The sequence below is a fragment of the Amblyomma mixtum genome, chromosome 9 (assembly GCF_055824585.1).
Source record: "Amblyomma mixtum isolate Tamu chromosome 9, ASM5582458v1, whole genome shotgun sequence".
Taxonomy (NCBI): Eukaryota; Metazoa; Arthropoda; class Arachnida; order Ixodida; family Ixodidae; genus Amblyomma; species Amblyomma mixtum.
In genome coordinates, this window is record NC_143020.1 from 74,067,470 (window position 1) to 74,084,408 (window position 16,939).

Below are 16,939 nucleotides of genomic sequence, written 5' to 3' on the forward strand. Positions count from 1 at the left end.
TTCAGTAATGAGGCAGACTGATCCCAGCCGCATGACCGTCTACTAGAAGCCCGCTGTTCACTCGTTGTCTAGCACAGCTGATCCGTTGCTTAAGTGTTGGGAAACACCACTGCAAAAAGTGAAGGTAAAAAATTAAAAACCTAAAAAAACTAAAATACACAGACAGAGTGCAGTGCGTAGCTATGCTTCCGTTCAGTTCCACAACACACAACTTCAGCGTCACTCAGTGGTCGCGCAGGGTTTGGTCGACCTTGATGTTTTCAGGCTAACGCTCGTAATTGATGAAGCAAGGCGGAGCTTCGACGAGCAGTCAGTTCATGGGCTTCCTCAGTCGGAAGATTCATATTACTGGCTGTCCGGGCCCTGCACAGGCGGAAAAGACTGTCCAGTACCTTGAGTCCTCAACAGTGCTTGCGGCCAGTGTTCACCGCTTTCTTTCAAACTCTTCCCCTGGTGACGTTACCGTGCGAGCCCAGATCGACGGGAAGGTTGAAGAGGTGGTGCGACTGGAGGTATATGTAGAAGGACGCGAGTCCCACGAGGCCAATTATCATGAAGAGTGCCAAGATGGCCCAGACCAGGAAAACCTGGTCCGGGACCAGAGCTCGAGTCGTCAACCGCGTACCGTAGCTGCTCACCGGGACCGACGATGAAGATGTGGGTGCGCTGGCTTCGCCCAGCAGTTCGGTCCGAGCGGTGGTAGCTACCTCGGGTGGCAGAGGGTCGCTAGTGATCTGCGGCAGGGATTCGGCATCCGTCGCCATAGCCAGGCCTTCGGCACGTGGTTGTAGCGACGGCAGCTCCCGCTGTTCTTGCTCTCGGGTGTCGAACACTGCGGCCATAGCTTAGAGTGCCAGCTCCGAGTATTTTCGACAGCGGTGCATGGTTGCGTTGCTTGAACCCGCCGAGCGTGGCTTGTTTTCGCACTTCTTTGCCTTCGCGCGTGCTGTCGCTGGCGATGAGGCTTTTTGGGGGTGGTAGATATATCATGACAGCTGGTCTGACTAAGATGAGGACGAAAACGACCTCTAGGCTGAAGATGGTCTTGTGGAAAGGAGCACTATTTGTTTTGTACCAATTCTAGCTCTCACTGCCAAAATTATCAAAATACTCCACTCCTTGTACATGAGCCCGCTTGTATCCGCTATGCATCCTGGCCAATCCCCCCCTCCCCGTGGGTATGTGCCATTAAGCCTGGGGACATCATCATCATCATTATTAAAAGAGCACGGTGATCGTTCACTGAGCGAAACGTTAAATATAAAAGAACCACACCAAACAATTCTGGGCAAAAGCATTTTTTCACGGGAACCAGTTTATGCACACAATTTTTTCAGATATTGTAAGATTTCACTACAAAAATCAATATATCCGCAGATCTGCCTTCGGCAGGCATGCATTTTTTTCTATTAACCTTTTAGGTGTCGTCAAACGTTTTCCCCATTGATTTTCTATGACAGTCTGAACTGTTCGATGTGACCGATGGAAACAATTTGGAAGAACTACATATCGGAAGGATTAACCTTCAATATTTCCATAACAACACCTTACAATATTCTAACATTCAAGTTTGGCCCAAGAATGCCGACATAAACGGAACGTGACACTGAGTGGGAAATCGGCCGAGAAACTATGTTGGCCGGAATAAGACGTCAATAGAAAAAGTTCAGGTGTCGCTGCTTCCTTCCAGCGTAAATAGAAAATTTCCAGAGGCCTCCCCGCCTTCACCCCTACTCCCCCCTTCCGCTACCCAGGTTCCCAAAAGTGATAGCGATATTCGTATTCCTGTAATACCTGCAACCGACGTACACACATGCATATACCGCATGAAAACACACAACTAAAAAAGGACTGAGTGGGGCACGAGCACTGAGATTTAAATAACCGTACTGTGAACATTCACACAAGATGTCACTTCACACCAGGGCCTCGGAACAAATGTAGGTACAACTGCCTCATTAACCAACTTGTGAATATAAGAGTTTTTGGCTAGATTACAATAAGCTGAAGATAACGCCAAAGCCAGTTTGCACTGAAGAAAGTGAGGAGTACGGGTACGGTTAAAGCAAGTCTTTCAGCAGGTATCCTGCATTGCCAAGGGCTGGTCCTTTGACCTTGCTCAGATAAATCTGTTCGAAAAGGCTGTTTCTGCAATTCTGTTGGCAATTCTAGTTCTGCGAAGAGAAATTATCTCAGCACAATCGTGCTGAACTGAGGGCAGAGGACGGTAGTGAGCTGTCTGCCAAAATAAGGTTTCTTGACCATGGCGTTTCGGCTTCAAGCCGCATTTTTTTTGTTTGTGTACATAGTGTAACAACCGACAACAGTCTAATGGAGTCCGTGTCACCGGACATCGAGCACATTGACCCCTGAGCCTCAATCCGTCATACTGTCTGCCCAGTGGCAATCAGATCAGGCCCGCGACTTCGGGTTTGTATGCCGTGTGTCATTTCAAAGCCACTGTTACCGGAGACAGGAAAGTTGTTTTCCTTTGTTTTCAGCTAAGCTGCATTCTTTATGTGTATAGCATGACAACGTTGTTATTGAGCGTGTAAGTGGACGCCACTTCTGTACTGGCGCTCAACAGAGTTCATAGAAAAGGTGAGTGCCCTGTGTCACTCTATTCCTTTTGGTCAGGAGCCAGGAATGGGAAGTACTGTGCCGATTTTCATTTGTTTTGATGCACGTTTGTCTCTTGTCTGGGCACGGATTCTTTCGGCCAAAACCAGAAGCGTCCTGCCGCGCGGTCCAGTGACGGCCACCGGAGACTACCACCCGGTTAGTCCAGGTAAGTGCATAGGGGGGGGGGGGGGGGGGTTACATACGTCGCAGTTGTATCACAATGAAAAAATAACAGGGTAAGCGACGTCTTCTGTTCTAATCGCGAGTTTCATCTTGACAGCTGACGAGCTCGGACGACACGGAGATATATTTTATTTTTTGTCTTCGACTTCGTGCTTTTCGGACCCTACTCCAGGTCGCCTCCTCCCTCGTCCGGACAGCTCCGATATTCGGAGGAGGAATACCGCTGCACTTCCCGTAGCTTCGAACTCCCGACCTCGACCAGGATTTCGGTGGGTCGACTCCCCTTGACCTCTCTCTTGGCTTGGCTTTTTCGAAAGTGGAGAAGATTTTCCTTGCGCTTGTGCCTTTAAAGAAAGATAGATGCCATCATTTTTTTTCTCGCAAACTCTTCGCAGAAATTATTGCGATTCGTACCTCCATCACCATAACTGAAATGCTAATAGCGAGCGCTACCGTACTATGCACCGTCTATCTAAGCGAACTGACAATGGCAGCTGTGAGAAACCACCGCTATTCTTGACGTCAATGATTGGCCGATTGATTGAGTGGTTGGGCGGACGAGATTAAGAAGTCTGCGGGGATACGTTGGCCGCAACTGGCGAAGGACCGAGTTAATTGGAGAGACATATGGGAGAGGCCTTTGCCCTGCAGTGGGCGTAGTCAAGTTGATGATAATGATGAACGTCCAAAAGCAATCCAGGCTATGAAGGACGCCCTAGTGAAGGGCTCCGGAAATTTCGACCACCTGGGGTTCTTTAACGTGCACTGACATCGCACAGTACACGGGCCTCTAGAATTTCGCCTCCATCGAAGCTCGACCTCCGCGGCCGGGATCGAACCCGCGTCTTCCGGCTCAGCAGCCGAGCGCCATAACCATTATGCTATCGCGGCGGCTGACTGATTGTATTAATGAATGGCGTAGAGACTGATTTTTTAAATATTTAATAATAATTAAATAGTTTAATTATTATCGACTGATTTTAAACGTCCCTCGTTAGCACTGCGGAATATGAGGCACTACGTAGAGCTCAGCTCCGAACTGATGTTGTCTGCTTGTTGTTTTTTAACGTGTGCCGAGGTCTCTGTGCACGGGCTTTCTTGCGTATTTTAGTTTGCGTTTACCTTTTATGAAAAAATTCTATATATGAAATTTTATGAAAAATTCCGCTGGCACTACCACGATGGAACCAGCGACGTTAGCTCAGTGACTAAATAAATGCCGCGGCCACTGGCTGCCACGCCGGCCTCGGTGTCTTCTATTGCGTCATGGCGGCTCTTCTGTCGTCAGTGAACATCAAAGAACGTAGCCTGGTACGATTTTCTATAAGAATAGAATCCTGCGTTAAATGATGCCTCGTCCTAAAAGAGAATTCAACGAATTTCTTGGCTGTTACCAAACCCTTCATCATCCTAGTTTAGAGCAATGCAAGGCAAGACGAGTCTGTATGTCCTAATAAAAATGGTCTATAGACAGTCTGTAGACTTCTTACAGGTTTTATTGCCTACCTATAGACATTTCTTGTCTATTCATAGTCTATAAACGGTCTATAGACAAAAGTCTACTAAAAGTGTATGGCCATAAATCTAAAGACTTTCTATAGCATTTGTTTTACCTATAGACTGTTCTCTAGGATTCGTCTATAGACAGTCTATAGACTTTATAAACGGAAGTACATGGACAGTCTGCACACTGTCCAAAAAATTTTTGTAAGGGTGGGGTCACCATTACCGCAGCCTTTGCACAGACGCCTACCACCCCTCCACGGAACACTCCCCGGACACATCGCTCCATCTGAGCTTCTCCCGCACCTGCTCCCTTGCGTTCTCGGTAGCCACTCGGCCACGCTAAGATCACAGGTTGAGCTACTCTGGGCGTGACGTGCTTACGCCGGAATGCACACCCTGTTCTTTATTTTGGCTAAGGTATCATAAAACTGCGATTGTTCGCCAGTCATCACTTCATTACGCCAAACATCACTCTTTACACCAAACATCCTTCCATCACTCGCTGTTAGCAACGCCTTTTAAGTGCTGGCCTCAGATTTAAGCTACAGCACAGGCAGGATACATTGCTAAGGCTTGAGAGCTCTCAGCAGAAGTGACTCGCGGCATTTAGTTGTCACCACCTCCTATGCTGGAAACGAATCCGGAGCCCTCACTGGCTGCGGGATCACAAATACTCGAGTCAGGGAATCTATTACGAAGAACTTCTTGCTGGGCTAGTTGGTGCATGGATGTGCTTAAAGACGAGTGGCGCGCATGCACATTAACGACAGACACAGGAAGAACGGCTTTACGCCTTTCTGTGTTCTTCCTGTGTCTGTCTTTTATGTGCGCGCAATTCACTTTAATTAAGAACGGGCTCTATGCATCGTTGTTTACTATAGCTTCATGCACGGGCACATAAACATTAGTTTTGTTTTCCAGCAATGATTCATTTGTGCATCTACCCGTTAGGCCTAATGTTGAACCAGCTTGCAGCAATTTGGAATTGTATTGCATTGCCCCTCAAAAACCTGTCTGCCTGAATTTACCAGATGCAAAGCGCTGGGTAAACAGACAACCAATGGTCCGCGAGAACATCGAGGCAGCCGAGATAGTTAGGCTGCGTGATCAGTTAGTAAGCACGCCGTTCGTTTCGTTGAAAAGAAAACTTGATTTGTGAAAACTTATTTCCCCCTCCAGATTTTACAACTGTCGTGTCCGGTCGCTGTGTTGAATGCAGCGAAAGACGCACACGGTACTTTAAGACTTCGTTTATTTAAAGCCGATGAGGGTGCGACCAGCGTCGACCGAGGCAGGAGCCGAACTGGCCGCCCGAAGAAAGGAGGGAGTGGAGAAGCGTCCACGGCAGGGAGTGGCTTCCCAGAACAGGAGGAGGGTGCGGGGGCGCACCGTGGGGGGGCATCCGGCGACAGCGTGCGACGAGGGGCAAGCGGTCGTTAGGAGGGGATGCGAGTGGTCGTTAGGAGGAGGATTGAGTGGTCGTTAGGAGGAGGATGCGAACTGTCGTTAGGAGGGGAATGCGAGTGGTCGTTAGGAGGGGGCGCACACACACAAAAGCGATAAGGGGACACAACACTTCCTTCCCCCTTAGAAAGTTGCCTGGTATCGTGCAGGGGGTCGGCGCTCACGCGTGGAGGCGCGCTGGCTTTGTGCGCTCGGGGGAGAAACACTTGTAGGCTGGCTGTTGTTCGCTGTGTCTCCTAGGTCTGTCCTGGGCGAAGTCTCTTCTTCCGGGAAGAGGTGCCAGGCTATGTGGGAAGATGGTGCACGTGTTCTCTCCGCTGACGGACAGCTCTCAGACGGCGTCGTAAATCTACGCAGCTGGTTGAGATGTCGGCGTGCTACTGTGCCATGTATGTTGACGAGCCAAGAGCGCAGGCCTATGCGTCTGACAATTGTAGCTTCCTCCCAGCGTGGCTTTTTCAGAAACTGTCGGGCGAGGACGCGCTGCCCCTCATTAAGCGTGCCGCAGCGCGGAATTGCTTTTTCTTCCCGGAACGTCTCTGCCTTTGGCTCGGGGAGGATGGCTGTGAGCTGGGTTCGCATTTCACGCTCGAACATCATTTTCGAGGGGGTCTCGCCTGTTGTGCTCTGAACCGTCGTGTGCTGCTTGAAGAGAAAGCGCGCAAGGCGGCGCTGCAGCGAGCCTGTCTGATCTCTTTCAAGGGCGCGTTTTAGCTCGGCTACGTAGCGCTCGGCTTGTCCGTTTGTCGCTGGGTGGTAGGGGGCCGATGTAACTGATGAGATCCCGTTGTCGCGATAAAACTTGAGGATCTCCGCAGACACAAACGGTGTTCCGTTGTCCGACACTACCTTGCGCGGCAGGCCGAACGTTGCAAATAGTGATCGGAGGTTGTCAATGACTGCTGCCGAAGTCGTCTGTCCCATTTGCCTTATCTCAAGCCACTTTGTGTAGGCATCTACGACCACAAGGAAAGTGCAGCCCTCAATTGGTCCTGCAAAATCAATGTGCAGTGTGTGCCATGGTGTGTCTGGCTTTTCCCATTCTGGGACAGGAGCTTTCGGCGGGGCGTTCCGGCTGCTCTGGCAAGGCTTGCATTCTCGCACCACTGTTTCGATGTCGTTGTCAATGCCAGGCCACCACATGTAGCTTCTGGCACACTTTTTCATTGCAACGATGCCCCGATGTCCGGCGTGGATGAGAGACATAGCTTGTGCGCGTAGTTCTCTCGGCATCACAACTCGGGACCCAAATATGATGCAGCCGCGATGGGTGCTCAACTCTGTAGCTCGCCTGCGGTAAGCGTCGAAGTTGTCCCCTTTGAGTTTGTGCACGTTGCCTTGTTGAACAGCTGTGTAAACTAGCCGGAGAGCTGCGCACTTCTGCGTAGATGCTGCAACTGTGCCTGCTGTAAGCGGAGGTTCTGGCAGTGCTTCGAACATCAGAACGTCTCCTGGTGGAAATGGTTCGTCAACAGTTGCGTCTAGTGGCAGACGGCTTAGCGCATCGGCGTTTTGATGTTTGCCGCATATCATCACGCCTAGTGGAGAAAACCAGTTTCTCCCTAGAAGGCTTGATCCTGTGCCCTTCACAACAAGCAGAGGTAGCGTATGGGTCTGGCCGTTGTAGTTAACCTGCACGTTGGCAGAGCCCAATAGTGGCAGATTCTGTCCTGACCACGTTCGCAGGTGCGTGTCGTCTTGTTGCAGGGCGGGTGCGTCAGATGGCCATGAAGTTCGGAACGTGTCCTCACTGATCAGAGTACAGGCTGCGCCGGAGTCCACCTCGAACTTAATCAGCTGGTGATGTACGCTTACTTCTGTAAAAATCTTCGGTCGCGTGCCGAGATTCATGGTGTTCAGGTCGTACAACACAGATGGTGTTGCTGATGTTGTTCCATGGAGATCAGATAGCGGCGTATTCTCTGAGGCGTTGACGCTGTGATTAGGCTGGGAAGGTGACTTTATCTTGGCAAGTCTCCGTTTCTTAATGCATGCTCTTTCGATATGCCCTCGCTTGTGGCAAAAATTACACGTGGCTGACTGGAATCGACATCCCTGGGGGTTGTGTTGGTCGTCACACCGCCAGCAGCGTTGTGCCTTTTTGACCGATTTTACAACAACAGAAGGCTTGCGCACCTGGTTGCTTGTCTGGTGTACCGGCTCGGTGTTCCGGCGAATCCCTCTCTGCTGGTGACCGGCGCTCTCCGCTCGAACGGCGATGTCGTAAGCTTTGCTGAATTTGAGGTCCTTCTCAGCGAACAGGCGCTGCTGCAGTGACTCGTCACTCAGTCCGCACACAAATCTGTCGCGTAACATCACGTCCAGGGGAAGCATGGTGGTGTTAGCAGAAGAAGCTGCGTCTCCCTCCTGCCCGGTAGCTGTTGTCGACAGCGTTCCAAAATTGCAGTCGGCAGTGAGCTTCTTGAGCGCGGCTACGTAGGCGCTCACAGTTTCTCCTCCCAGTTGATCTCGTCGTTGGAAGCGAGCCCGGCTGTAGACCTCGGATGGCCTTGGGTCGTAGTGCTTTTGCAGCGCTTTTACGATGTCGTCGTAAGACACTGCCGCTGGTGTGCTTGGCTGAATAAGGGCGCAGACAGTATCGTAGGTCTGCTCCCCGCACAGCGTCAGCAGGTTGGCCCTCTTCAAGGCTGGGTCTGTGATGTTGTTAGCTTCAAAGTAGAACTGAAGGCGTCCAACCCACGATGACCACGATGAGCCGTTGAATTCTGGTATCTGATTGGGAAACCCTCGCGTAGCCATGGCTTGTCAATAGCGTTGCGTAGCGCGGGTCGAATCCACTTTCTCGTCGCCACTGTCGTGTCCGGTCGCTGTGTTGAATGCAGCGAAAGACGCACACGGTACTTTAAGACTTCGTTTATTTAAAGCCGATGAGGGTGCGACCAGCGTCGACCGAGGCAGGAGCCGAACTGGCCGCCCGAAGAAAGGAGGGAGTGGAGAAGCGTCCACGGCAGGGAGTGGCTTCCCAGAACAGGAGGAGGGTGCGGGGGCGCACCGTGGGGGGGCATCCGGCGACAGCGTGCGACGAGGGGCAAGCGGTCGTTAGGAGGGGATGCGAGTGGTCGTTAGGAGGAGGATTGAGTGGTCGTTAGGAGGAGGATGCGAACTGTCGTTAGGAGGGGAATGCGAGTGGTCGTTAGGAGGGGGCGCACACACACAAAAGCGATAAGGGGACACAACACTTCCTTTTCCCTTAGAAAGTTGCCTGGTATCGTGCAGGGGGTCGGCGCTCACGCGTGGAGGCGCGCTGGCTTTGTGCGCTCGGGGGAGAAACACTTGTAGGCTGGCTGTTGTTCGCTGTGTCTCCTAGGTCTGTCCTGGGCGAAGTCTCTTCTTCCGGGAAGAGGTGCCAGGCTATGTGGGAAGATGGTGCACGTGTTCTCTCCGCTGACGGACAGCTCTCAGACGGCGTCGTAAATCTACGCAGCTGGTTGAGATGTCGGCGTGCTACTGTGCCATGTATGTTGACGAGCCAAGAGCGCAGGCCTATGCGTCTGACAATTGTAGCTTCCTCCCAGCGTGGCTTTTTCAGAAACTGTCGGGCGAGGACGCGCTGCCCCTCATTAAGCGTGCCGCAGCGCGGAATTGCTTTTTCTTCCCGGAACGTCTCTGCCTTTGGCTCGGGGAGGATGGCTGTGAGCTGGGTTCGCATTTCACGCTCGAACATCATTTTCGAGGGGGTCTCGCCTGTTGTGCTCTGAACCGTCGTGTGCTGCTTGAAGAGAAAGCGCGCAAGGCGGCGCTGCAGCGAGCCTGTCTGATCTCTTTCAAGGGCGCGTTTTAGCTCGGCTACGTAGCGCTCGGCTTGTCCGTTTGTCGCTGGGTGGTAGGGGGCCGATGTAACTGATGAGATCCCGTTGTCGCGATAAAACTTGAGGATCTCCGCAGACACAAACGGTGTTCCGTTGTCCGACACTACCTTGCGCGGCAGGCCGAACGTTGCAAATAGTGATCGGAGGTTGTCAATGACTGCTGCCGAAGTCGTCTGTCCCATTTGCCTTATCTCAAGCCACTTTGTGTAGGCATCTACGACCACAAGGAAAGTGCAGCCCTCAATTGGTCCTGCAAAATCAATGTGCAGTGTGTGCCATGGTGTGTCTGGCTTTTCCCATTCTGGGACAGGAGCTTTCGGCGGGGCGTTCCGGCTGCTCTGGCAAGGCTTGCATTCTCGCACCACTGTTTCGATGTCGTTGTCAATGCCAGGCCACCACATGTAGCTTCTGGCACACTTTTTCATTGCAACGATGCCCCGATGTCCGGCGTGGATGAGAGACATAGCTTGTGCGCGTAGTTCTCTCGGCATCACAACTCGGGACCCAAATATGATGCAGCCGCTATGGGTGCTCAACTCTGTAGCTCGCCTGCGGTAAGCGTCGAAGTTGTCCCCTTTGAGTTTGTGCACGTTGCCTTGTTGAACAGCTGTGTAAACTAGCCGGAGAGCTGCGCACTTCTGCGTAGATGCTGCAACTGTGCCTGCTGTAAGCGGAGGTTCTGGCAGTGCTTCGAACATCAGAACGTCTCCTGGTGGAAATGGTTCGTCAACAGTTGCGTCTAGTGGCAGACGGCTTAGCGCATCGGCGTTTTGATGTTTGCCGCATATCATCACGCCTAGTGGAGAAAACCAGTTTCTCCCTAGAAGGCTTGATCCTGTGCCCTTCACAACAAGCAGAGGTAGCGTATGGGTCTGGCCGTTGTAGTTAACCTGCACGTTGGCAGAGCCCAATAGTGGCAGATTCTGTCCTGACCACGTTCGCAGGTGCGTGCCGTCTTGTTGCAGGGCGGGTGCGTCAGATGGCCATGAAGTTCGGAACGTGTCCTCACTGATCAGAGTACAGGCTGCGCCGGAGTCCACCTCGAACTTAATCAGCTGGTGATGTACGCTTACTTCTGTAAAAATCTTCGGTCGCGTGCCGAGATTCATGGTGTTCAGGTCGTACAACACAGATGGTGTTGCTGATGTTGTTCCATGGAGATCAGATAGCGGCGTATTCTCTGAGGCGTTGACGCTGTGATTAGGCTGGGAAGGTGACTTTATCTTGGCAAGTCTCCGTTTCTTAATGCATGCTCTTTCGATATGCCCTCGCTTGTGGCAAAAATTACACGTGGCTGACTGGAATCGACATCCCTGGGGGTTGTGTTGGTCGTCACACCGCCAGCAGCGTTGTGCCTTTTTGACCGATTTTACAACAACAGAAGGCTTGCGCACCTGGTTGCTTGTCTGGTGTACCGGCTCGGTGTTCCGGCGAATCCCTCTCTGCTGGTGACCGGCGCTCTCCGCTCGAACGGCGATGTCGTAAGCTTTGCTGAATTTGAGGTCCTTCTCAGCGAACAGGCGCTGCTGCAGTGACTCGTCACTCAGTCCGCACACAAATCTGTCGCGTAACATCACGTCCAGGGGAAGCATGGTGGTGTTAGCAGAAGAAGCTGCGTCTCCCTCCTGCCCGGTAGCTGTTGTCGACAGCGTTCCAAAATTGCAGTCGGCAGCGAGCTTCTTGAGCGCGGCTACGTAGGCGCTCACAGTTTCTCCTCCCAGTTGATCTCGTCGTTGGAAGCGAGCCCGGCTGTAGACCTCGGATGGCCTTGGGTCGTAGTGCTTTTGCAGCGCTTTTACGATGTCGTCGTAAGACACTGCCGCTGGTGTGCTTGGCTGAATAAGGGCGCACACAGTATCGTAGGTCTGCTCCCCGCACAGCGTCAGCAGGTTGGCCCTCTTCAAGGCTGGGTCTGTGATGTTGTTAGCTTCAAAGTAGAACTGAAGGCGTCCAACCCACGATGACCACGATGAGCCGTTGAATTCTGGTATCTGATTGGGAAACCCTCGCGTAGCCATGGCTTGTCAATAGCGTTGCGTAGCGCGGGTCGAATCCACTTTCTCGTCGCCACTGTCGTGTCCGGTCGCTGTGTTGAATGCAGCGAAAGACGCACACGGTACTTTAAGACTTCGTTTATTTAAAGCCGATGAGGGTGCGACCAGCGTCGACCGAGGCAGGAGCCGAACTGGCCGCCCGAAGAAAGGAGGGAGTGGAGAAGCGTCCACGGCAGGGAGTGGCTTCCCAGAACAGGAGGAGGGTGCGGGGGCGCACCGTGGGGGGGCATCCGGCGACAGCGTGCGACGAGGGGCAAGCGGTCGTTAGGAGGGGATGCGAGTGGTCGTTAGGAGGAGGATTGAGTGGTCGTTAGGAGGAGGATGCGAACTGTCGTTAGGAGGGGAATGCGAGTGGTCGTTAGGAGGGGGCGCACGCACACAAAAGCGATAAGGGGACACAACAACAACGCTTCTTGCGTTGCTTCAGTTTGGCATAACGGGTCTGTGACACGTGTTGTTTTTTGCTTTGGTGTACATAGCACAAGAAGCCTGCGTTTTTTCCGAATAATCATTACTGCAAGTCAGCGCGTCCTTTTAATGTCCCATCGTTCTGCACTGTTCCCTTCCAAATGCATAACCAGCATGCCCCAACTGGTATTTCGACATAAAGGTAGACGTAACAAGTGCTGTTCGCCTAGGTATTCGTTGCGGTTCTCTGCGGGTTGTTTGCACATGAGCGTTTCCTTTCTTTTTCTGAACACAGCTACCAGGCTCACTTTTTTCCCGCAATACTCGCGCAATATACCAGTGCTGTGTATAGTGCTGTGTATAAAAAAAGAAAACCATCAGCCCTGTCCGGCCATTTCAAAGAATTGCAGCCATCTTCAAAACTTCAAAGCCCAGAAGCGTCTGCTTCTGAGCTACGCCGCGTGGCCTGTTATGCTTCCCCAGCATTCCGAATCTCTTAAAAGCTCGGAGGAGCCCTGGATTTTCTTCTCAGAAAGTTAGGACTTCCACTTGGGCTACAAGGGCCCCACCACACAGTTTAGAAGTAAGAACTATTGGCTGTAAACTTTTTTTCAAAGGCTCTACCTATTTGTTCGCAGCCAAGCATGCAGGCTGTGCTTGCACCTATGACTACCGCATGGCATTCATTCAATTTATGTTGCTTGTCAGGGCTATTGGAGAAACACGAATCCTTTCCCAACTTTAGCCGTGTAAAGTCTCGTTTCCTCTTCATCTTCCTAGAGGTGCGAGCTGCAACACCCTATGGACGTTGCACACATTTAATAAGACGCCAGTTGTACGTACCCTATTCGGATGCGTACCATCTCGTGGAATAGTATTTAGAACAAAGCGCATTTACTGCAGTATATACATCGTCATGGAGTAGCCCAACAGCGACAGACAGTGGTTGATTTTCTGATTAACAACGACGAGTACTTTTCCTACAAATTGGGCCAAGTTTCAGCCAACGAACTAACAAAGTCGTTTCGACAAGTCCGTTTGACACTACTCTCCGTACCCACGGGTGAGCTGAACCAGGAATGTTTTATGCGAAGCATACTACTTTAGCTACCACTTCAGCCCTTCACCGTGGTTATGCGCCTCCAAATCACGTGATACATGACGTCACACCACGTGACACGATGACGTCACGACAGTGGAGAAACGGGGGCCCACCTCGCGCCGTCGCTGTGGTTGTGCGCCTCCAAATCACGTGACGCGATGATGCCACACCACGTGACACGATGACGTCACGGCAGTGGAGAAACGGGGGCCCACCTCGCGCCGTCGCTGTGGTTGTGCGTCTCCAAATTACGCGACACGATGATGCTTCGCATTCTCCAGGCTTAACCAAGTTAAGCCTCAGCTATTTTTTCAGCAGGTTGTTCGCAAGAGTGCTGAAGCAGAACTCTGAAATCTGGTCTTCACATATATTCGGGCTGGTGGTACATCTTTTCGGGCCAAGCGGCAGCCAAATCGAGAGCTATCCGCACTGAGACGACCTCAAAACGATCCCAGGAACACAACTAATCAGTCGAATATTGGAACTGCATTGGCAAATTCCGGCCTTACAAAGGACCAGTGTTAAACCAGTGACTTCCAATACTGGGCCGATTACCTGTGCCGCTTGGAGAAGCGAGAACAACCAGCAGCCACCGCCAAAACACGCCAGGACACTTCTCGAAGCGTGATTTGTCGCCGCTGTTTTTGCGGCCGAGGACTGCGCGTCCCGCCAGCCTTCCTGGAATTCGCTTCGCCTCAACGCCCGTGTACGGCAATCAACAAGAACATCAGCAAGAAGCAGCAGCAGCAGCAGGAGTGGCACCACCGCGAACGGCCGAGGAGAGTAACGCCAAGAACCCCAACGAGGCCATTTGTTCGACGATCACGTTCGGACGTCATTATGGGGCAGAGCCCTATAGTGTGGGCGCCGATGCCAGGCCGCCATTGGCGCACGTCTGAGGCCGCATCTGCTTCGCCCGGACCGCCGATGCGACCGGTACGGAACAGCTGGATGCCACGGGCCATTACCATAGTCCGGTGGGGGAAAAGACGTGGATGCTTCGCCGCTCTTCGACGATGGGGGGCGCTGCGCGAGCGAATTACACGAGCCTCAGAGAGAGAAAATGCTGGTACGAGGAAGACTGCTGTCGATTCGCAGTTTCGCGTTGCTTACAGATTAGTAGCACAATATAGCCTATATGAGTGCCCTCCGTTGCGCCGAGCCATCGAGAAATGTGTCATTGTACCGCTCTTTCCGTAGGTTACTAATGTCGCTACGTTTTTCGTTGGCGTTGTTAAGCACTGGCTGGAGAAAGATGGCAACCTGAATGACGTCCCGTGCACACTTTATTTTGCGGAAGGTATGTGCGTAGGGTGCAGGCGCGTTTTATGTTTTAGCTTACGTATCGGGTGCATACAAAGGAATTTAATGAGTTCATGCACCAATTCACAACAAACAGTTTTTTTTTATCAATTAAGCCCTAAACCACACGCTTTGGCCGAACAGTTACACTCACACAGAGATTAGAGTGCACGCGTTAATACACTTTTCATTCATCTATATCTACGCCTGTGCGTTATCGCCGCATGATGATACAGTACATACCTACGCAGGTGGCAGCAGGGCTTTAGCATGATTAAATCAAGGTAATGCAACGTCCCATCATGAAAACAGACTAGCCTTTATTGTAATTACTTGCGAACTCTCACAGTTGAACCACGCGATATTTGACTCTGCGCGAAAAAATTCTTGGAATCGTATTGCACTGCAGCAGCGTTAACCAAGCGCCTCGTTCTAAGTGTGAAGCCGATGGAACAGAGTTGTTGCCCTCCAGTATTTTCCGCCTAATGTCATCTTAAGCGGGACAGCGGTCAAATACGGTCGTTGCCTTGTAGTATTTCCCTACAACTAGTAACTTAAGCATGACACCCATGTAGTACAGTTACTGTCCTACAGTATTTTCGGCGGTCGACTCCTTAAGCGTGACACACGTCCAGTAGAGTTGTTGCCTTGTAATATTTTTCCACAATTTGCGGCTTAAGCGTAAGACCCATCTTGTAGAGTGTCTGACCTCCATATTTTTAGTCGCCACCTTAAACGCGACACCCATGGCGGAAAGTGTTGTCCTCGAGCATTTTTCGACAGTTGGAAGCGGGACCTCCACGTAGCACGTACATTCGTCGCCTTTGAGAATGTTTCGGCAAATGACGCTGTATATCACCTAACTCGCATATGCACTTCTTGGTTATGAATATCCACGGCACTCAGAAAACCGTTTCCGCGGTCCGTTTCCTTTGCAAATCGCTTGACCCAACCGCCCAAACAGGCACCAGACGGGACGACAACGAAGGCGAGATGATAAAAGGCTCGGAGATGGCTCATGCGTTTTCCCCTGCCTACTACTGGGGCAAGTAAAAAATAAAGAGGCGCATATGAAGAATGAAATAAACGAAGCTAAATAATACACACGAAAAGGAATTCGTTTTCAATTCCCCTCGATGACGCATGGAACACGAGGGGTCCTCTGTGCCGGATTGGGTGTTTATCACCCCACTGAATACAAAGTGACCACTTCCGAGAGCCTTAATAGCACCTCCCGCTGAGGACGCGGGCCGCTAAGAACACGCGCGATAACAGAAAAGAAAGAAGTGCTATAAGAAGGGCGACAAGTTCCCGTGGGTGTTGCTAATTCAAAAGAACGTTGTACTTGGGTCGCACGTCTGGGCTGCTCGCTCCGTAGATGCAGGAAGAAAACCTAGCAAAGTAGTTCGCTCACTGCTCCTTTTTTTTTCTTCATTCTTTCTTTCACTCGCGGTCTCGTCTTGGCTCAGCCGCGCTTGGCGCTCGTATGTCTATCTGTTCAACTCCCGCGGGGGAACGTACATGTGGCCGGCATGCCCCATCGTTGGTTGCGACCGCTTCTTGTTCTGTTCCCCCCCCCCCCCCCCCTCACTATTTCCGCTCCTACCTCGAAAGGATTCGCGCACGATCGGTCAGAATCAATCTTGTCCGGTATTGTGGCGGTCTGTAGATGTGCGCTTGCAGGATACAGCGGGGCTTCTTCTGGTTCCGCCATCTCGCCTAATCCCCTCCACCCCTCTTCCGTGCTCGGGGGCCTCCCTCGTAGGCGTCGTCGCCGAGAGAAGAGCATTTCGAATTCCGATCATTCGTTCCCGGCGTACCCCGCACCCTCTTCTTCCGGCGTTTATTACATAACGCCTCCCATACAGCCTGCGACTTTCATAAAACAAACGGAGCCCACGAGGAAGCATCATCACCTCGCAGCGTGTCGTCATCGCTGGCGGCGCATCGCAATCGTCATTCGGCGTTCCTCAAACGACCATTATAGCGTGGTGAGAAACGGCTACACTGTCTGTGACTTGCCGCAGGGGAGAGGAAGGGAGATAGGTGTGAAGCATAAATCAAGTTTCTCGGGACGTATGTTCCAAACGATGCAGAGGAACGAGAACAAATCGCTTGCTTCTTTGACGGCCGGAGGTACGCCGCAAGGCGTAGTGACCTCAAGATTCGAGCAGGGTGGAGACAACCTTTGCGCACCGGCGTAGTGACCTCAAGATTCGAGCAGGGTGGAGACGACCTTTGCACACCCAGCGGATGTCAGCGCTAGGCTTAGCTCGTTGAGTGGAGTTGAAGGAAAGAGGGGGTTTACAGTGAGGAGGTATGTAAAAGTGGGGAAGAGAAGAGGAAAGGGGCAGGACGTAGCGGACTATATCCTGCCTCACGGCAGCAACGGGCACGAATCACGCATGTCCGGGATTCCTAATCGCCGTTCTGGTATAGGATAAGAGCACGTAGACGGACAGTTCCAG